This window comes from Lissotriton vulgaris, chromosome 1_1 (assembly GCF_964263255.1).
Source record: "Lissotriton vulgaris chromosome 1_1, aLisVul1.2, whole genome shotgun sequence".
NCBI classification, from domain to species: Eukaryota; Metazoa; Chordata; class Amphibia; order Caudata; family Salamandridae; genus Lissotriton; species Lissotriton vulgaris.
This window is the reverse complement of record NC_141685.1, coordinates 15,752,500-15,775,184: the sequence shown is the minus strand read 5'-3', so window position 1 is coordinate 15,775,184 and position 22,685 is coordinate 15,752,500. Positions and strand designations below refer to the sequence as shown.

Genomic DNA, 22,685 nt, shown 5'->3' with positions numbered 1-22,685 from the left:
GTCAATGAGAAGCCAGCCAGTTGAGAGCCCCCTGATAAGGGTGGGCGGAGTCAATGAGAATCGGGCCCATTGAGAGCCCCCTGCTAAGGGTGGGCGGAGTCAATGAGAAGCAGGCCTGTTGAGAGCCCCCTGCTAAGGGTGGGCGGAGTCAATGAGAAGCAGGCCAGTTGAGAGCGCCCTGCTAAGGGTGGGCGGCATCAATGAGAAGCAGGCCTGTTGAGAGCGCCCTGCTAAGGGTGGGCGGAATCAATGAGAAGCAGGCCTGTTGAGAGCGCCCTGTAAGGGTGGGTGGCGTCAATGAGAAGCAGGCCCGTTGAGAGCCCTCTGCTAAGAGTGGGCAGCGTCAATGAGAAGCAGGCCCGTTGAGAGCCCTCTGCTAAGAGTGGGCAGCGTCAATGAGAAGCAGGCCCGTTGAGAGCCCCCTGCTAAGGGTGGGCGGAGTCAATAAGAAGCAGGCCCGTTGAGAGACCTCTGCTAAGAGTGGGCAGCGTCAATGAGAAGCAGGCCCGTTGAGAGCCCCCTGCTAAGGGTGGGCGGAGTCAATAAGAAGCAGGCCCTTTGCGAGCCCCCTGCTAAGGGTGGGTGGAGTCAATGAGAAGCAGGCCCCTTGAGAGCCCCCTGCTAAGGGTGGGCGGCATCAATAAGAAGCAGGCCTGTTGAGAGCTCCCTGCTAAGGGTGGATGGGGTCAATGAGAAGAAGGCCCTTTGAGAGTCCCCTGCTAATGGTGGGCGGAGTCAATGAGAAGCAGGCCTGTTGAGAGCCCCCTGTAAGGGTGGGCGGAGTCAATGAGAAGCAGGGCTGTTGAGAGCCCCCTGCTAAGGGTGGGTGGAGTCAATGAGAAGCAGGCCTGTTGAGAGCCCCCTGTTAAGGGTGGGCGGAGTCAATGAGAAGCAGGTCTGTTGAGAGCTCCTTGCTAAGGGTGGGCATCGTCAATGAGAAGCAGTCCTGTTGAGAGCCCCCTGCTAAGGGTGGGTGGCGTCAATGAGAAGCGGGCCTGTTGAGAGGCCCCTGCTAATGGTGGGCGGAGTCAATGAGAAGCAGGCCTGTTGAGAGCCCCCTGTAAGGGTGGGCGGAGTCAATGAGAAGCAGGGCTGTTGAGAGCCCCCTGCTAAGGGTGGGTGGAGTCAATGAGAAGCAGGCCTGTTGAGAGCCCCCTGTTAAGGGTGGGCGGAGTCAATGAGAAGCAGGTCTGTTGAGAGCTCCTTGCTAAGGGTGGGCATCGTCAATGAGAAGCAGTCCTGTTGAGAGCCCCCTGCTAAGGGTGGGTGGCGTCAATGAGAAGCGGGCCTGTTGAGAGGCCCCTGCTATGGGTGGGTGGCGTCAATGAGAAGCGGGCCTGTTGAGAGGCCCCTGCTAAGCGTGGGTGGCGTCAATGAGAAGCCAGCCAGTTGAGAGCCCCCTGATAAGGGTGGGCGGAGTCAATGAGAATCGGGCCCATTGAGAGCCCCCTGCTAAGGGTGGGCGGAGTCAATGAGAAGCAGGCCTGTTGAGAGCCCCCTGCTAAGGGTGGGCGGAGTCAATGAGAAGCAGGCCAGTTGAGAGCGCCCTGCTAAGGGTGGGCGGCATCAATGAGAAGCAGGCCTGTTGAGAGCGCCCTGCTCAGGGTAGGCGGAATCAATGAGAAGCAGGCCTGTTGAGAGCGCCCTGTAAGGGTGGGCAGCGTCAATGAGAAGCAGGCCCGTTGAGAGCCCTCTGCTAAGGGTGGGCAGCGTCAATGAGAAGCAGGCCCGTTGAGAGCCCCCTGCTAAGGGTGGGCGGAGTCAATAAGAAGCAGGCCCATTGAGAGCGCCCTGCTAAGGGTGGGTGGCGTCAATTAGAAGCAGGCCCGTTGAGAGCCCCCTGCTAAGGGTGGGTGGCGTCAATGAGAAGCAGGCCAGTTGAGAGACCCCTGCTAAGGATGGGTGGAGTCAATGAGAAGCAGGCCCGTTGAGAGCCCCCTGCTAAGGGTGGGTGGAGTCAATGAGAAGCAGGCCCGTTGAGAGCCCCCTGCTAAGGGTGGGCGGCATCAATGAGAAGCAGGCCTGTTGAGAGCTCCCTGCTAAGGGTGGATGGGGTCAATGAGAAGAAGGCCCGTTGAGAGCCCCCTGCTAAGGGTGGGCGGAGTCAATGAGAAGCAGGCCTGTTGAGAGCCCCCTGTAAGGGTGGGCGGAGTCAATGAGAAGCAGGGCTGTTGAGAGCCCCCTGCTAAGGGTGGGTGGAGTCAATGAGAAGCAGGCCTGTTGAGAGCCCCCTGTTAAGGGTGGGCGGAGTCAATGAGAAGCAGGTCTGTTGAGAGCTCCTTGCTAAGGATGGGCACCTTATTAACACCAATCAATCAATCAATCAATCAATCAAAGCATTTATATAGCGCACTACTCACCCTGAAGGTCTCAAGGCGCTGGGGGAGGGGGGGGTCCGCTACTGCTCGAACAGCCAGCTGCTTCCTGAAGGCCAGGTGGTCCTGGGTCAGGCGGAGGTGGGTCGGGAGGGAGTTCCAGGTCTTGGCGGCCAGGTAGGAGAAGGACCCTCGTCCTGTGGTAGCTCTTTGGATGCGGGGGACGGCGGCGAGGGCGTGGCCGGTCGATCGAAGCTGGCGTGTGGGAGCGTAGAAGTTGAGGCGGCTGTTGAGGTATCCTGGGCCTTGGTTGTGTAGGGCTTTGTGTGCGTGGGTGAGGAGACGGAAGGTGATTCTCTTGTTGACCGGGAGCCAGTGCAGATCTCTCAGGTGTCCGGAGATGTGGCTGCGACGGGGGATGTCCAGGATGAGTCGTGCTGAGGCGTTCTGAATCCCCTGGAGTCTCTTCTGGAGTTTGGCGGTGGTTCCGGTGTAGAGGGAGTTGCCGTAGTCCAGGCGGCTGGTGACGAGGGCCTGGGTGACCGTCTTCCTGGTCTCGGTGGGGATCCACCGGAAGATCTTACGTAGCATGCGCAGGATGTTGAAGCACGACGAGGAGACGGCGTTGACTTGTCTGGTCATGGAGAGGGAGGAGTCCAGGATGAAGCCCAGGTTGCGTGCGTGGTCTGTTGGTTTGGGTGCGCTGCCCAGGGCGGGGGGCCACCAGGAGTCGTCCCAGGCAGAGGGTGAAGATCCCAGGATGAGGACTTCCGTCTTGTCCGAGTTCAGTTTCAGGCGGCTGTTCGTCATCCACTTGGCTACGTCTGTCATCCCTTCGTGTAGGTTGGCTCTGGCAGTGGCGGGGTCGTTGGTGAGGGAGAGGATCAGCTGGGTGTCGTCGGCGTAGGAGATAATGTTGAGGTTGTGCTGGCGTGCAATGGCTGCGAGGGGGCTCATGTAGACGTTGAAGAGGGTTGGGCTGAGCGAGGAGCCTTGAGGAACGCCGCAGATGACTTCGGTGGCTTCTGATCTGTACGGGGGGAGGCGGACTCTCTGTGTCCTTCCGGCGAGGAAGGAGATGATGCACTCTAGTGCCTTCTCCTGGATTCCGACGTTGCTGAGGCGCTGCACTAGGGTACGGTGGCAGACAGTGTCGAAAGCCGCGGAGAGGTCTAGGAGGATGAGGGCCGCTGCTTCTCCGTTGTCGAGCAGGGCTCGGATGTCATCGGTGGCTGCGATCAGGGCGGTCTCGGTGCTGTGGTTGGCCCGGAAGCTAGACTGCGAGAGGTCGAGGGATCCGTTCGTCTCGAGGAAGGCGGCCAGCTGCTTGTTGACGGTCTTCTCGATGACTTTAGCAGGAAACGGGAGCAGCGAGATGGGGCGGTAATTCTTGAGGTCTGTGGGGTCGGCTGATGGCTTCTTTAGTAGAGCGCTGAGTTCGGGGTGCTTCCAGCTCTCCGGGAAGGTAGCGGTGTCGAAGGAGGTGTTGATGATGTCCCGCAGGTGGGGTGCGATAACAGCGTCGGCCTTGTTGAAGACGGAGCGGATGGAGTTCATCGTGCGGATGGTGTCTACGGTGCTGATCGGGGTCCAGGCGTGGAGGGTGGTGGTGGGGGGCGGTGGTTCAGTCGTGGCGTGCGTCGGTTGAGTGCTGAAGCTGTTGTGTATGTCCGCGATCTTGTTGTGGAAGTAGGAGGCGAGGGAGTTGCAGAGGTCTTGCGAAGGGGTGATGTCGTTGTTTCCGGCGTTGGGGTTGGAGAGCTGTTTAACGATGTTGAAGAGTTCCTTGCTGTTGTGTGCGTTGTTGTCCAGTCGTTCCTTGAATGCAGTTTTCTTGGTGGTGTGGATCAGTTGGTGGTGTTTTCGGGTGGCGAGCTTGAGGGCAGTCATGTTGGTCGGTGTTGGGTCTCTGCGCCAGGCTTTCTCGAGTGCTCGGCAGTTCTTCTTGGAGCTCTTGAATTCGTCGGTGAACCATGGGGCTTTCTTGCTGCCGGGTCTGCTAGGCGGGGTCTTCAGAGGGGCGAGGTCGTCTGCGCAGTTGCTGATCCACTTCGCGAGGTTGGTGGCCGCCTGGCTTGGGTTCGTTGCGCTGGTGGGAGGGTTCATGTTCAGGGAAGTCGCGAGCTGGTCGGCTGTGATCTTGTTCCAGCTTCTGCATGCAACCTGTTGCTGGTGGTGGTGGATCGTGGTCCTACTGAAGCTGAAGTGGACGCAGCTGTGGTCCGTCCAGTGGAGTCCGGTGGCGTGGCTGGCGGTGATGTCCTTGCTGGATGAGAACACAGGGTCGAGTGTGTGTCCGGCGTAGTGTGTGGGGGTGGTCACCAGCTGCTTGAGACCGAGGTTGGCGAGGTTGTCCAGCAGGGTGGTGGTGTTGCGGTCGTTGTTGTTCTCCAGGTGGAAGTTGAGGTCCCCGAGGAGGATGTAGTTAGCGGAGAGGAGGGCGTGCGGGCTGATGAAGTCGGCGATGTCTTCGCTGAATTGTGTGCGTGGTCCCGGGGGTCTGTAGATGAAGGTGCCTCTGAGGGTGGTCTTGGGGTTGATGTGGATCAGGAAGTGCAGGTGTTCGGCGGGTGTGAGGGTGTCGTCGGTGTTGGTCGTGATGCGGATGGTGTTCCTGTGGATGATGGCGATGCCTCCTCCTGTCTGGTTGACGCGGTCCTTCCGGATGATCTTGTAGCCGTCCGGGATGGCGATGTCGGGCGCTGAGGAGGCGTTCATCCAGGTTTCCGTGAGGAAGGCGACATCTGGGGCTGTGGTATCGAGCAGGTCCCAGAGCTCGACGGCGTGTCTGTGGACTGAGCGGGTGTTGAGCAGGATGCACTTGAGGTGGTTGCTGCTGCTGCTCGGCTTGGTCGTTGCTGGTGTAGTGCAGGTCCGGATGCAGGCGAACTTGCAGGAGTGGCAGCAGAAGGGTCCGTGGGTGCGTCTCGGGGTGGCTCGATAGCATCCCGGGGTTCGACTGGCGTTGAGTGCGTAGAGTTCGGTGGTGTCGTAAGTCCGGCGGGTGGGCTGGGGTCTGCGGGAGCCAGGGGTCCTGGCACTGGGCGCGGTCCAGGCGCGGACGGGCTTACCTTTGGCGCACCTTCAGCGCTCAATCGGCGCTCCCGCTGTGTGCGTCCGCTGCGCGGTCGCTCTGGGGACGTCATAAGTAGGGGGACGGGAGGGCGGGCCAGCTGGGTAGGCGGGAGCGGGTCGTCCAATGGGCGGTGGTGGGCGGGGCCGCAGGGGGTCAGCGGCGGGAAAAAGCTGGCAGCCGGGCGGCTCAGCTGTGGCTGGGTCGCTCGGGTGCAGGGGGGGCAGCGGCGGCAGGAGCAGTTGGGCGGGAGTCCTCGGCAGTCCTCAGCTGATCGACTGGAAGCGGCGGGAGCAAGGGGGTGACCCGGCCTACTGAAAGGCGCAGCCTAGCAGGGGGCTCAGCAGATTCTGTGTGCAGAGATCTTGCCCCCACGCAGCAGACTTTTATGGTGGGGGCTCACCCTGGCCAGCTCAGACTTGTTCGTTGCGCTCCTTCAGGGGGCTCTGACGTGTAATGTGCTGTTCACTCCACATTCATCTGCATCCAGGCCAGGTTTGGCAGCCGCCCTCGGACTTCAGTGCTATTAGATATAATCCGTGTAAAGTGGAGCTGCTCCCTCCCACTCAGTGTTGGTGAATGAAACATGACGTGTTTACACTCTCTTGGAACTGGTGCAAGGAGCACCTTTCCAAAATATAAGATGCAATAGACCCGATTCCGATTTTTCAAGCACAAAAGTGCTTCCTTTTAGCGGTCTCCCGTCTGAAATTGCATTTTTTGCAATAGAAGTCAATGGGGAAATGATATTCTCCCGTTTTGTATTTTAAAATCTCCCACTCCCCCCTCAGAATGTTGTCATGTCTGCTCAGTCAGTATTGGGGGGTCTGTACTCTTTCCTCTGTGCAGGGTGCGGAGCATGCGCACTAGACTAACAGGTGAAAGAGTCCCATGTTCTCCGCATGCGCAGAGCAGACGCACCTGCAGAGCATGCGCAGCACATGCTTGAAATGCTCCGGCAGACCCCGTGCTCATGATTTGAGACTGCGCAGCAGAACAGGGTTCGGTAACGAATCATACTCTAAGCATGCGCAATACATGGTTCACGTTTAATCATAAGAGCATGCGCTGTACATGTTTGACGTGTAATCATGTGAGCAAGCGTTGTGTGTGCTCTACGGGTTGCCCAGTGCGTGGTTGATACAGTGTCTATGATCTGAGCATGCGCAGTGCTCGGTTGGGTTTCCCACAGATCTGAGCATGCGCAGTGCTTGGTTCCCGGAATGCCCATGATCTCAGTAGACGCCGTGCTAGGTTGCAATTCCGGTAATCTGAGCACGCGCTCTGCTTGGTTAGAGACCCCATGATCTGAGCATGCGCTATGCTCTGGTGGCGGGATGACTATGTTCTGAGCATGCGCAGTGGTCGGTTGCCGGTGTGCTGCGCATGCGTTGTGCTTGTTTTCGTGTCCACAGTTCTGAGCGTGCGCAGTGCTCGGTTGGCGGAGTGCCGATGCTCTGAGCATGCGCAGTACAGTCTCGGTCTCCTCCAGTCCTCCCCGGTAGATCCCTGCCCCCGAAGCTTCTCTCCCGCCCTCGGTCTGCTCTCGGGATCTGCTCAGGATCCGACCGTACCCGGATCCCTGCCGTAGACCGACTGTGAGGATAGCGTCCCCTGGATCCCTGCCGGAGGGGAGTGTCCCAGCAGGGGTCAGAGGTGAGTCCGGGGAGGGGTGGGCCCTCCTTTCACCTAATCCTGCCGAGTGCCACGCATCAGGCGTGACACTAACGCATGTCAGTGCGGGGCTCCGCATCACCGCTCTGAAATACATTGTCACGCATATTTGCATGTGTCTGTGAGCTGTCGCTGTCAAGGCTGAAGCTGTGAGTGTGTGGCAGCGCGCTGCCAGTGGCTGCGGTGTGCGCAGTACATGGTAGATCCCTGCCCCCAAAGCTTCTCTCCCACCCTCGGTCTGCTCTCAGGATCTGCTCAGGATCCGACTGTACCCGGATCCCTGCCGTAGACTGACTTTGAGGATAGCATCCCCCAGATCCCTACCGGAGGGGAGAGTCTCAGCCGGGGTCAGAGGTGAGTCCGGGTGTGGGGGGGGGGGGGTGACCTACTGTCACGGTTGCACATTCAGGACAAAAATTCAGGATAAAAGGTGCGTTCTGCAGACACATCAGAGAAAGTTGCGCTATAGTGCATAAGTAAATGGACAACCAGCACAAGTCAAAGTAAGGTTCTTTTAGGTTGAGAGGAGCGTGCACTCACAGCATCTGCTGTGTCTGAGAGTCAAACACAGCTGCGTTTGCATATTCAAAAAAAAAGGGAAGAAAAAGATCACAGCTGAAGAATTCTCAGATCTTACATGCCCCCTCTCCCCCGCTGAGAAAAATCACCCGGTCTGAAATGCTATCCCTGGGCAAAGAGGGCCATTGTCATTCTGTTTGTGATAATTAGCCAGACATACAGAATGATAATGGCTGATAGAAGTCTGTGCCAGGTCGAGGGGCCCCTGCAGGCCACAAATCACAGCAGTAGCCGAGCTGCCGCAGCAGTGAGAGTTACAGGCTGCTTGTAGGGGCAGCTCACGCCAATGTCTGAAATTACGAACAAAAGGCGTCCGTGGAATAAACCCTTACAAATCAGGGACAATCGACAAGAGGCCCAAATTCCTGGCAGTCTGTGAAATTTACGGGCAGTTGGTCACACTTAGTGAGGTGGGCCCTGGTAGCACCCACTGATGATCCAGACCGCTTCATTCAATTTCAGGGAGCCGCTGCTCCATCTAATAACTCCTCACACATTGTTGCCCCTAGCAATCCAGGGGATGACGTCAGCGCAGCCTCAGAACTCACACACTGTGACGTCAGCACAGCCTCAGAGCTCACACAGTGACGTCAGCGCAGCCTCAGAGCTCACACACTGTTCAGTCAGCACAGCCTCTGAGCTCACACAGTGACGTCAGCACACCCTCAGAGCTCACACACACTGACATCAGCTCAGCCTCAGAGCTCACACTCACTGACGTCAGCACAGCCTCAGAGCTCACACACACTGACATCAGCTCAGCCTCAGAGCTCACACACCCTGACGTCAGCACAGCCTCAGAGCTCACACTCACTGACGTCAGCACAGCCTCAGAGCTCACACACACTGACATCAGCTCAGCCTCAGAGCTCACACAGTGGCGTCAGCACAGCCTCAGAGCTCACACTCACTGACATCAGCACAGCCTCAGAGCTCACACACACTGACATCAGCTCAGCCTCAGAGCTCACACACCCTGACGTCAGCACAGCCTCAGAGCTCACACTCACTGACGTCAGCACAGCCTCAGAGCTCACACACTGACGTCAGCCCATCCTCAGAGCTCACACACACTGACGTCAGCACTGCCTCAGAGCTCACACACACTGACGTCAGCACACCCTCAGAGCTCACACCCTGACGTCAGCATAGCCTCAGAGCTCACACACTGACATCAGCACAGCCTCAGAGCCTACACTGTGACGTCAGCACAGCCTCAGAGCTCACACACACTGACGTCAGCACAGCCTCAGAGCTCACACAGTGGCGTCAGCACAGCCTCAGAGCTCACACACACTGACATCAGCACAGCCTCAGAGCTCACACAATGACATCAGCACAGCCACAGAGCTCACACACACTGACATCAGCACAGCCTCAGAGCTCACACACACTGACATCAGCACAGCCTCAGAGCTCACACACTGACGTCAGCACAGCCTCAGAGCCTACACTGTGACGTCAGCACAGCCTCAGAGCTCACACACACTGACATCAGCACAGCCTCAGAGCTCACACACACTGACATCAGCTCAGCCTCAGAGCTCACACACACTGTGACGTCAGCACAGCCTCAGAGCTCACACACACTGACGTCAGCACAGCCTCAGAGCTCACACACACTGTGACGTCAGCACAGCCTCAGAGCTCACACACACTGATGTTATCTCAGCCTCAGAGCTCACACACACTGACGTCAGCACAGCCTCAGAGCTCACACACACTGTGACGTCAGCACAGCCTCAGAGCTCACACACACTGACGTCAGCGCAGCCTCGGAGCTCACACACACTGTGACGTCAGCACAGCCTCAGAGCTCACACACACTGACGTCAGCACAGCCTCAGAGCTCACACACACTGACGTCAGCGCAGCCTCGGAGCTCACACACACTGTGACGTCAGCACAGCCTCAGAGCTCACACACACTGACGTCAGCGCAGCATTGGAGCTCACACACACTGTGACGTCAGCACAGCCTCAGAGCTCACACACACTGACATCAGCACAGCCTCAGAGCTCACACACACTGACGTCAGCACAGCCTCAGAGCTCACACACACTGACGTCAGCACAGCCTCAGAGCTCACACACACTGACGTCAGCACAGCCTCAGAGCTCACACACACTGACGTCAGCACAGCCTCAGAGCTCACACACACCAACATCAGCACAGCCTCGGAGCTCACACACACTGTGACGTCAGCACAGCCTCAGAGCTCACACACTGTGACGTCAGCACAGCCTCAGAGCTCACACACTGACGTCAGCACAGCCTCGGAGCTCACACACACTGTGACGTCAGCGCAGCCTCAGAGCTCACACAGTGACGTCAGCGCAGCCTCAGAGCTCATACACTGTGACGTCAGCACAGCCTCAGAGCTCACACACACTGACATCAGCTCAGCCTCAGAGCTCACACTCACTGACGTCAGCACAGCCTCAGAGCTCACACACACTGACGTCAGCACAGCCTCAGAGCTCACACACTGACGTCAGCACAGCCTCAGAGCTCACACACTGACGTCAGCACAGCCTCAGAGCTCACACACACTGACATCAGCACAGCCTCAGAGCTCACACACTGACGTCAGCACAGCCTCAGAGCTCACACACTGACGTCAGCACAGCCTCAGAGCTCACACACACTGACATCAGCACAGCCTCAGAGCTCACACACACTGACGTCAGCACAGCCTCAGAGCTCACACACACTGACGTCAGCACAGCCTCAGAGCTCACACACACTGACGTCAGCACAGCCTCAGAGCTCACACACACTGACGTCAGCACAGCCCTCAGCGCTCACACACACTGACATCAGCACAGCCTCAGAGCTCACACACACTGACGTCAGCGCAGCCTCAGAGCTCACACACACTGACGTCAGCGCAGCCTCAGAGCTCATACACACTGACGTCAGCACACCCTTAGAGCTCACACACACTGACGTCAGCACAGCCTCAGAGCTCACACACACTGACGTCAGCACAGCCTCAGAGCTCACACACACTGACATCAGCGCAGCCTCAGAGCTCACACAGTGACGTCAGCACAGCCTCACAGCTCACACACGCTGACATCAACACAGCCTCAGAGCTCACACTGTGACGTCAGCTCAGCCTCAGAGCTCACACACACTGACATCAGCACAGCCTCAGAGCTCACACACACTGACGTCAGCACAGCCTCAGAGCTCACACACACTGACGTCAGCTCAGCCTCAGAGCTCACACACGCTGACATCAGCACAGCCTCAGAGCTCACACACGCTGAAGTCAGCACAGTCACAGAGCTCATACACACTGACGTCAGCACAGCCTCAGAGCTCACACACACTGACGTCAGCACAGCCTCAGAGCTCACACACACTTACGTCAGCACAGCCTCAGAGCTCACACACTGACGTCAACACAGCCTCAGAGCCTACACTGTGACGTCAGCACAGCCTCAGAGCCTACACAGTGGCGTCAGCACAGCCTCAGAGCTCACACACACTGACGTCAGCTCAGCCTCAGAGCTCACACACTGACGTCAGCACACCCTCAGAGCTCATACACACTGATGTCAGCACAGCCTCAGAGCTCACACACACTGACGTCAGCACAGCCTCAGAGCTCACACACGCTGACATCAGCACGGCCTCAGAGCTCACACACGCTGAAGTCAGCACAGTCACAGAGCTCATACACACTGACGTCAGCACAGCCTCAGAGCTCACACACACTGACGTCAGCACAGCCTCAGAGCTCACACACACTTACGTCAGCACAGCCTCAGAGCTCACACACACTGACGTCAGCACAGCCTCAGAGCCTACACTGTGACGTCAGCACAGCCTCAGAGCTCACACACTGTTCAGTCAGCACAGCCTCAGAGCTCACACACACTGACGTCAGCACAGCCTCAGAGCCTACACTGTGACGTCAGCACAGCCTCAGAGCTCACACACACTGACGTCAGCACACCCTCAGAGCTCACACACACTGACATCAGCCCATCCTCAGAGCTCACACAGACACTGATGTCAGCACAGCCTGAGAACTCGCACACACTGACCTCAGCACAGCCTCAGAGCTCACACACACTGACGTCAGCACAGCCTCAGAGCCCACACTCAATGACGTCAGCACAGCCACAGAGCTCACACACACTGACGTCAGCACAGCCTCAGAGCTCACACACACTGACGTCAGCACAGCCTCAGAGCTCAGACACTGACGTCAGCTCAGCCTCAGAGCTCACACACACTGACGTCAGCACAGCCCTCAGCGCTCACACACACTGACGTCAGCACAGCCTCAGAGCCCACACTCAATGACGTCAGCACAGCCTCAGAGCTCACACACACTGACGTCAGCACAGCGTCAGAGCCTACACTGTGACGTCAGCACAGCCTCAGAGCTCACACACTGACGTCAGTACTGCCTCAGAGCTCACACTGTTCAGTCAGCACAGCCTCAGAGCTCACGCACACTGACGCCAGCACAGCCTCACAGCTCACACACACTGACGTCAGCACAGCCTCACAGCTCACACACACTGACGTCAGCTCTGCCTCAGAGCTCACACACACTGACGTCAGCACAGCCTCAGAGCCCACACTCAATGACGTCAGCACAGCCTCAGAGCTCACACAGTGACGTCAGCACAGCCTCAGAGCTCACACACACTGACGTCAGCACAGCGTCAGAGCCTACACTGTGACGTCAGCACAGCCTCAGAGCTCACACACTGACAACAGCACAGCCTCAGAGCTCACACACTGACATCAGCTCAGCCTCAGAGCTCAGACACTGTGATGTCAGCACAGCCTCAGAGCTCACGCACACTGACGTCAGCGCAGCCTCAGAGCACACACACTGACGTCAGCTCTGCCTCAGAGCACACACACTGATGTCAGCACAGCCTCACAGCTCACACAGTGACGTCAGCACAGCCTCACAGCTCACACACGCTGACATCAACACAGCCTCAGAGCTCACACTGTGACGTCAGCTCAGCCTCAGAGCTCACACACACTGACATCAGCACAGCCTCAGAGCTCACACACACTGACGTCAGCACAGCCTCAGAGCTCACACACTGACGTCAGCACAGCCTCAGAGCTCACACACACTGACATCAGCTCAGCCTCAGAGCCCACACACACTGACGTCAGCTCAGCCTCAGAGCTCACACACGCTGACATCAGCACAGCCTCAGAGCTCACACACGCTGAAGTCAGCACAGTCACAGAGCTCATACACACTGACGTCAGCACAGCCTCAGAGCTCACACACACTGACGTCAGCACAGCCTCAGAGCTCACACACACTTACGTCAGCACAGCCTCAGAGCTCACACACTGACGTCAACACAGCCTCAGAGCCTACACTGTGACGTCAGCACAGCCTCAGAGCCTACACAGTGGCGTCAGCACAGCCTCAGAGCTCACACACACTGACGTCAGCACACCCTCAGAGCTCATACACACTGATGTCAGCACAGCCTCAGAGCTCACACACACTGACGTCAGCACAGCCTCAGAGCTCACACACGCTGACATCAGCACAGCCTCAGAGCTCACACACGCTGAAGTCAGCACAGTCACAGAGCTCATACACACTGACGTCAGCACAGCCTCAGAGCTCACACACACTGACGTCAGCACAGCCTCAGAGCTCACACACACTTACGTCAGCACAGCCTCAGAGCCTACACTGTGACGTCAGCACAGCCTCAGAGCTCACACACTGTTCAGTCAGCACAGCCTCAGAGCTCACACACACTGACGTCAGCACAGCCTCAGAGCCTACACTGTGACGTCAGCACAGCCTCAGAGCTCACACACACTGACGTCAGCACACCCTCAGAGCTCACACACACTGACATCAGCCCATCCTCAGAGCTCACACAGACACTGATGTCAGCACAGCCTGAGAACTCGCACACACTGACCTCAGCACAGCCTCAGAGCTCACACACACTGACGTCAGCGCAGCCTCAGAGCTCACACACACTGACCTCAGCTCTGCCTCAGAGCTCACACACACTGACGTCAGCACAGCCTCAGAGCCCACACTCAATGACGTCAGCACAGCCTCAGAGCTCACACACTGACGTCAGCACAGCCTCAGAGCTCACACTGTTCAGTCAGCACAGCCTCAGAGCTCACGCACACTGACGTCAGTACTGCCTCAGAGCTCACACTGTTCAGTCAGCACAGCCTCAGAGCTCACGCACACTGACGTCAGCACAGCCTCACAGCTCACACACACTGACGTCAGCACAGCCTCAGAGCTCACACACACTGACATCAGCACAGCCTCAGAGCTCACACACACTGACGTCAGCACAGCCTCAGAGCTCACACACACTGACGTCAGCACAGCCTCAGAGCTCACACACACTGACGTCAGCACAGCCTCAGAGCTCACACACACTGACGTCAGCACAGCCCTCAGCGCTCACACACACTGACATCAGCACAGCCTCAGAGCTCACACACACTGACGTCAGCGCAGCCTCAGAGCTCACACACACTGACGTCAGCGCAGCCTCAGAGCTCATACACACTGACGTCAGCACACCCTTAGAGCTCACACACACTGACATCAGCTCAGCCTCAGAGCTCACACACACTGACATCAGCTCAGCCTCAGAGCTCACACACACTGACGTCAGCACAGCCTCAGAGCTCACACACACTGACGTCAGCACAGCCTCAGAGCTCACACACACTGACATCAGCGCAGCCTCAGAGCTCACACAGTGACGTCAGCACAGCCTCACAGCTCACACACGCTGACATCAACACAGCCTCAGAGCTCACACAATGACATCAGCACAGCCACAGAGCTCACACACACTGACATCAGCACAGCCTCAGAGCTCACACACACTGACATCAGCACAGCCTCAGAGCTCACACACTGACGTCAGCTCAGCCTCAGAGCTCACACACGCTGACATCAGCACAGCCTCAGAGCTCACACACACTGACATCAGCACAGTCACAGAGCTCACACACACTGACATCAGCTCAGCCTCAGAGCTCACACACACTGTGACGTCAGCACAGCCTCAGAGCTCACACACACTGACGTCAGCACAGCCTCAGAGCTCACACACACTGTGACGTCAGCACAGCCTCAGAGCTCACACACACTGATGTTATCTCAGCCTCAGAGCTCACACACACTGACGTCAGCACAGCCTCAGAGCTCACACACACTGTGACGTCAGCACAGCCTCAGAGCTCACACACACTGACGTCAGCGCAGCCTCGGAGCTCACACACACTGTGACGTCAGCACAGCCTCAGAGCTCACACACACTGACGTCAGCACAGCCTCAGAGCTCACACACACTGACGTCAGCGCAGCCTCGGAGCTCACACACACTGTGACGTCAGCACAGCCTCAGAGCTCACACACACTGACGTCAGCGCAGCATCGGAGCTCACACACACTGTGACGTCAGCACAGCCTCAGAGCTCACACACACTGACATCAGCACAGCCTCAGAGCTCACACACACTGACGTCAGCACAGCCTCAGAGCTCACACACACTGACGTCAGCACAGCCTCAGAGCTCACACACACTGACGTCAGCACAGCCTCAGAGCTCACACACACTGACGTCAGCACAGCCTCAGAGCTCACACACACCGACATCAGCACAGCCTCGGAGCTCACACACACTGTGACGTCAGCACAGCCTCAGAGCTCACACACTGTGACGTCAGCACAGCCTCAGAGCTCACACACTGACGTCAGCACAGCCTCGGAGCTCACACACACTGTGACGTCAGCGCAGCCTCAGAGCTCACACAGTGACGTCAGCGCAGCCTCAGAGCTCATACACTGTGACGTCAGCACAGCCTCAGAGCTCACACACACTGACATCAGCTCAGCCTCAGAGCTCACACTCACTGACGTCAGCACAGCCTCAGAGCTCACTCACACTGACGTCAGCACAGCCTCAGAGCTCACACACTGACGTCAGCACAGCCTCAGAGCTCACACACTGACGTCAGCACAGCCTCAGAGCTCACACACACTGACATCAGCACAGCCTCAGAGCTCACACACTGACGTCAGCACAGCCTCAGAGCTCACACACTGACGTCAGCACAGCCTCAGAGCTCACACACACTGACATCAGCACAGCCTCAGAGCTCACACACACTGACGTCAGCACAGCCTCAGAGCTCACACACACTGACGTCAGCACAGCCTCAGAGCTCACACACACTGACGTCAGCACAGCCTCAGAGCTCACACACACTGACGTCAGCACAGCCCTCAGCGCTCACACACACTGACATCAGCACAGCCTCAGAGCTCACACACACTGACGTCAGCGCAGCCTCAGAGCTCACACACACTGACGTCAGCGCAGCCTCAGAGCTCATACACACTGACGTCAGCACACCCTTAGAGCTCACACACACTGACATCAGCTCAGCCTCAGAGCTCACACACACTGACATCAGCTCAGCCTCAGAGCTCACACACACTGACGTCAGCACAGCCTCAGAGCTCACACACACTGACGTCAGCACAGCCTCAGAGCTCACACACACTGACATCAGCGCAGCCTCAGAGCTCACACAGTGACGTCAGCACAGCCTCACAGCTCACACACGCTGACATCAACACAGCCTCAGAGCTCACACTGTGACGTCAGCTCAGCCTCAGAGCTCACACACACTGACATCAGCACAGCCTCAGAGCTCACACACACTGACGTCAGCACAGCCTCAGAGCTCACACACACTGACGTCAGCTCAGCCTCAGAGCTCACACACGCTGACATCAGCACAGCCTCAGAGCTCACACACGCTGAAGTCAGCACAGTCACAGAGCTCATACACACTGACGTCAGCACAGCCTCAGAGCTCACACACACTGACGTCAGCACAGCCTCAGAGCTCACACACACTTACGTCAGCACAGCCTCAGAGCTCACACACTGACGTCAACACAGCCTCAGAGCCTACACTGTGACGTCAGCACAGCCTCAGAGCCTACACAGTGGCGTCAGCACAGCCTCAGAGCTCACACACACTGACGTCAGCTCAGCCTCAGAGCTCACACACTGACGTCAGCACACCCTCAGAGCTCATACACACTGATGTCAGCACAGCCTCAGAGCTCACACACACTGACGTCAGCACAGCCTCAGAGCTCACACACGCTGACATCAGCACGGCCTCAGAGCTCACACACGCTGAAGTCAGCACAGTCACAGAGCTCATACACACTGACGTCAGCACAGCCTCAGAGCTCACACACACTGACGTCAGCACAGCCTCAGAGCTCACACACACTTACGTCAGCACAGCCTCAGAGCTCACACACACTGACGTCAGCACAGCCTCAGAGCCTACACTGTGACGTCAGCACAGCCTCAGAGCTCACACACTGTTCAGTCAGCACAGCCTCAGAGCTCACACACACTGACGTCAGCACAGCCTCAGAGCCTACACTGTGACGTCAGCACAGCCTCAGAGCTCACACACACTGACGTCAGCACACCCTCAGAGCTCACACACACTGACATCAGCCCATCCTCAGAGCTCACACAGACACTGATGTCAGCACAGCCTGAGAACTCGCACACACTGACCTCAGCACAGCCTCAGAGCTCACACACACTGACGTCAGCACAGCCTCAGAGCCCACACTCAATGACGTCAGCACAGCCACAGAGCTCACACACACTGACGTCAGCACAGCCTCAGAGCTCACACACACTGACGTCAGCACAGCCTCAGACCTCAGACACTGACGTCAGCTCAGCCTCAGAGCTCACACACACTGACGTCAGCACAGCCCTCAGCGCTCACACACACTGACGTCAGCACAGCCTCAGAGCCCACACTCAATGACGTCAGCACAGCCTCAGAGCTCACACACACTGACGTCAGCACAGCGTCAGAGCCTACACTGTGACGTCAGCACAGCCTCAGAGCTCACACACTGACGTCAGTACTGCCTCAGAGCTCACACTGTTCAGTCAGCACAGCCTCAGAGCTCACGCACACTGACGCCAGCACAGCCTCACAGCTCACACACACTGACGTCAGCACAGCCTCACAGCTCACACACACTGACGTCAGCTCTGCCTCAGAGCTCACACACACTGACGTCAGCACAGCCTCAGAGCCCACACTCAATGACGTCAGCACAGCCTCAGAGCTCACACAGTGACGTCAGCACAGCCTCAGAGCTCACACACACTGACGTCAGCACAGCGTCAGAGCCTACACTGTGACGTCAGCACAGCCTCAGAGCTCACACACTGACAACAGCACAGCCTCAGAGCTCACACACTGACATCAGCTCAGCCTCAGAGCTCAGACACTGTGATGTCAGCACAGCCTCAGAGCTCACGCACACTGACGTCAGCGCAGCCTCAGAGCACACACACTGACGTCAGCTCTGCCTCAGAGCACACACACTGATGTCAGCACAGCCTCACAGCTCACACAGTGACGTCAGCACAGCCTCACAGCTCACACACGCTGACATCAACACAGCCTCAGAGCTCACACTGTGACGTCAGCTCAGCCTCAGAGCTCACACACACTGACATCAGCACAGCCTCAGAGCTCACACACACTGACGTCAGCACAGCCTCAGAGCTCACACACTGACGTCAGCACAGCCTCAGAGCTCACACACACTGACATCAGCTCAGCCTCAGAGCCCACACACACTGACGTCAGCTCAGCCTCAGAGCTCACACACGCTGACATCAGCACAGCCTCAGAGCTCACACACGCTGAAGTCAGCACAGTCACAGAGCTCATACACACTGACGTCAGCACAGCCTCAGAGCTCACACACACTGACGTCAGCACAGCCTCAGAGCTCACACACACTTACGTCAGCACAGCCTCAGAGCTCACACACTGACGTCAACACAGCCTCAGAGCCTACACTGTGACGTCAGCACAGCCTCAGAGCCTACACAGTGGCGTCAGCACAGCCTCAGAGCTCACACACACTGACGTCAGCACACCCTCAGAGCTCATACACACTGATGTCAGCACAGCCTCAGAGCTCACACACACTGACGTCAGCACAGCCTCAGAGCTCACACACGCTGACATCAGCACAGCCTCAGAGCTCACACACGCTGAAGTCAGCACAGTCACAGAGCTCATACACACTGACGTCAGCACAGCCTCAGAGCTCACACACACTGACGTCAGCACAGCCTCAGAGCTCACACACACTTACGTCAGCACAGCCTCAGAGCCTACACTGTGACGTCAGCACAGCCTCAGAGCTCACACACTGTTCAGTCAGCACAGCCTCAGAGCTCACACACACTGACGTCAGCACAGCCTCAGAGCCTACACTGTGACGTCAGCACAGCCTCAGAGCTCACACACACTGACGTCAGCACACCCTCAGAGCTCACACACACTGACATCAGCCCATCCTCAGAGCTCACACAGACACTGATGTCAGCACAGCCTGAGAACTCGCACACACTGACCTCAGCACAGCCTCAGAGCTCACACACACTGACGTCAGCGCAGCCTCAGAGCTCACACACACTGACGTCAGCTCTGCCTCAGAGCTCACACACACTGACGTCAGCACAGCCTCAGAGCCCACACTCAATGACGTCAGCACAGCCTCAGAGCTCACACACTGACGTCAGCACAGCCTCAGAGCTCACACTGTTCAGTCAGCACAGCCTCAGAGCTCACGCACACTGACGTCAGTACTGCCTCAGAGCTCACACTGTTCAGTCAGCACAGCCTCAGAGCTCACGCACACTGACGTCAGCACAGCCTCACAGCTCACACACACTGACGTCAGCACAGCCTCAGAGCTCACACACACTGACATCAGCACAGCCTCAGAGCTCACACACACTGACGTCAGCACAGCCTCAGAGCTCACACACACTGACGTCAGCACAGCCTCAGAGCTCACACACACTGACGTCAGCACAGCCTCAGAGCTCACACACACTGACGTCAGCACAGCCCTCAGCGCTCACACACACTGACATCAGCACAGCCTCAGAGCTCACACACACTGACGTCAGCGCAGCCTCAGAGCTCACACACACTGACGTCAGCGCAGCCTCAGAGCTCATACACACTGACGTCAGCACACCCTTAGAGCTCACACACACTGACATCAGCTCAGCCTCAGAGCTCACACACACTGACATCAGCTCAGCCTCAGAGCTCACACACACTGACGTCAGCACAGCCTCAGAGCTCACACACACTGACGTCAGCACAGCCTCAGAGCTCACACACACTGACATCAGCGCAGCCTCAGAGCTCACACAGTGACGTCAGCACAGCCTCACAGCTCACACACGCTGACATCAACACAGCCTCAGAGCTCACACTGTGACGTCAGCTCAGCCTCAGAGCTCACACACACTGACGTCAGCACAGCGTCAGAGCCTACACTGTGACGTCAGCACAGCCTCAGAGCTCACACACACTGACGTCAGCACAGCCTCAGAGCTCACACACACTGACGTCAGCTCAGCCTCAGAGCTCACACACGCTGACATCAGCACAGCCTCAGAGCTCACACACGCTGAAGTCAGCACAGTCACAGAGCTCATACACACTGACGTCAGCACAGCCTCAGAGCTCACACACACTGACGTCAGCACAGCCTCAGAGCTCACACACACTTACGTCAGCACAGCCTCAGAGCTCACACACTGACGTCAACACAGCCTCAGAGCCTACACTGTGACGTCAACACAGCCTCAGAGCCTACACTGTGACGTCAGCACAGCCTCAGAGCCTACACAGTGGCGTCAGCACAGCCTCAGAGCTCACACACACTGACGTCAGCTCAGCCTCAGAGCTCACACACTGACGTCAGCACACCCTCAGAGCTCATACACACTGATGTCAGCACAGCCTCAGAGCTCACACACACTGACGTCAGCACAGCCTCAGAGCTCACACACGCTGACATCAGCACGGCCTCAGAGCTCACACACGCTGAAGTCAGCACAGTCACAGAGCTCATACACACTGACGTCAGCACAGCCTCAGAGCTCACACACACTGACGTCAGCACAGCCTCAGAGCTCACACACACTTACGTCAGCACAGCCTCAGAGCTCACACACACTGACGTCAGCACAGCCTCAGAGCCTACACTGTGACGTCAGCACAGCCTCAGAGCTCACACACTGTTCAGTCAGCACAGCCTCAGAGCTCACACACACTGACGTCAGCACAGCCTCAGAGCCTACACTGTGACGTCAGCACAGCCTCAGAGCTCACACACACTGACGTCAGCACACCCTCAGAGCTCACACACACTGACATCAGCACATCCTCAGAGCTCACACAGACACTGATGTCAGCACAGCCTGAGAACTCGCACACACTGACCTCAGCACAGCCTCAGAGCTCACACACACTGACGTCAGCACAGCCTCAGAGCCCACACTCAATGACGTCAGCACAGCCACAGAGCTCACACACACTGACGTCAGCACAGCCTCAGAGCTCACACACACTGACGTCAGCACAGCCTCAGAGCTCAGACACTGACGTCAGCTCAGCCTCAGAGCTCACACACACTGACGTCAGCACAGCCCTCAGCGCTCACACACACTGACATCAGCACAGCCTCAGAGCCCACACTCAATGACGTCAGCACAGCCTCAGAGCTCACACACACTGACGTCAGCACAGCGTCAGAGCCTACACTGTGACGTCAGCACAGCCTCAGAGCTCACACACTGACGTCAGTACTGCCTCAGAGCTCACACTGTTCAGTCAGCACAGCCTCAGAGCTCACGCACACTGACGCCAGCACAGCCTCACAGCTCACACACACTGACGTCAGCACAGCCTCACAGCTCACACACACTGACGTCAGCTCTGCCTCAGAGCTCACACACACTGACGTCAGCACAGCCTCAGAGCCCACACTCAATGACGTCAGCACAGCCTCAGAGCTCACACAGTGACGTCAGCACAGCCTCAGAGCTCACACACACTGACGTCAGCACAGCGTCAGAGCCTACACTGTGACGTCAGCACAGCCTCAGAGCTCACACACTGACAACAGCACAGCCTCAGAGCTCACACACTGACATCAGCTCAGCCTCAGAGCTCAGACACTGTGATGTCAGCACAGCCTCACAGCTCACACACGCTGACATCAACACAGCCTCAGAGCTCACACTGTGACGTCAGCTCAGCCTCAGAGCTCACACACACTGACATCAGCACAGCCTCAGAGCTCACACACACTGACGTCAGCACAGCCTCAGAGCTCACACACTGACGTCAGCACAGCCTCAGAGCTCACACACACTGACATCAGCTCAGCCTCAGAGCCCACACACACTGACGTCAGCTCAGCCTCAGAGCTCACACACGCTGACATCAGCACAGCCTCAGAGCTCACACACGCTGAAGTCAGCACAGTCACAGAGCTCATACACACTGACGTCAGCACAGCCTCAGAGCTCACACACACTGACGTCAGCACAGCCTCAGAGCTCACACACACTTACGTCAGCACAGCCTCAGAGCTCACACACTGACGTCAACACAGCCTCAGAGCCTACACTGTGACGTCAGCACAGCCTCAGAGCCTACACAGTGGCGTCAGCACAGCCTCAGAGCTCACACACACTGACGTCAGCACACCCTCAGAGCTCATACACACTGATGTCAGCACAGCCTCAGAGCTCACACACACTGACGTCAGCACAGCCTCAGAGCTCACACACGCTGACATCAGCACAGCCTCAGAGCTCACACACGCTGAAGTCAGCACAGTCACAGAGCTCATACACACTGACGTCAGCACAGCCTCAGAGCTCACACACACTGACGTCAGCACAGCCTCAGAGCTCACACACACTTACGTCAGCACAGCCTCAGAGCCTACACTGTGACGTCAGCACAGCCTCAGAGCTCACACACTGTTCAGTCAGCACAGCCTCAGAGCTCACACACACTGACGTCAGCACAGCCTCAGAGCCTACACTGTGACGTCAGCACAGCCTCAGAGCTCACACACACTGACGTC

At 57.5% G+C, this 22,685-nt stretch overlaps 1 protein-coding gene across 1 annotated transcript in view; it reads left to right on the top strand.

Moving 5' to 3' along the window:
* The first annotated feature begins 6,868 nt into the window (after nucleotides 1-6,868).
* The window catches only part of LOC147736972 (uncharacterized), a 147,065-nt gene continuing 131,248 nt past the window's right edge, over nucleotides 6,869-22,685 (top strand). The window contains exon 1 of the mRNA XM_086954219.1: nucleotides 6,869-7,044. The gene's annotated coding sequence lies outside the window, so the exon portion shown is untranslated. The remainder of the gene's footprint in view (nucleotides 7,045-22,685) is intronic.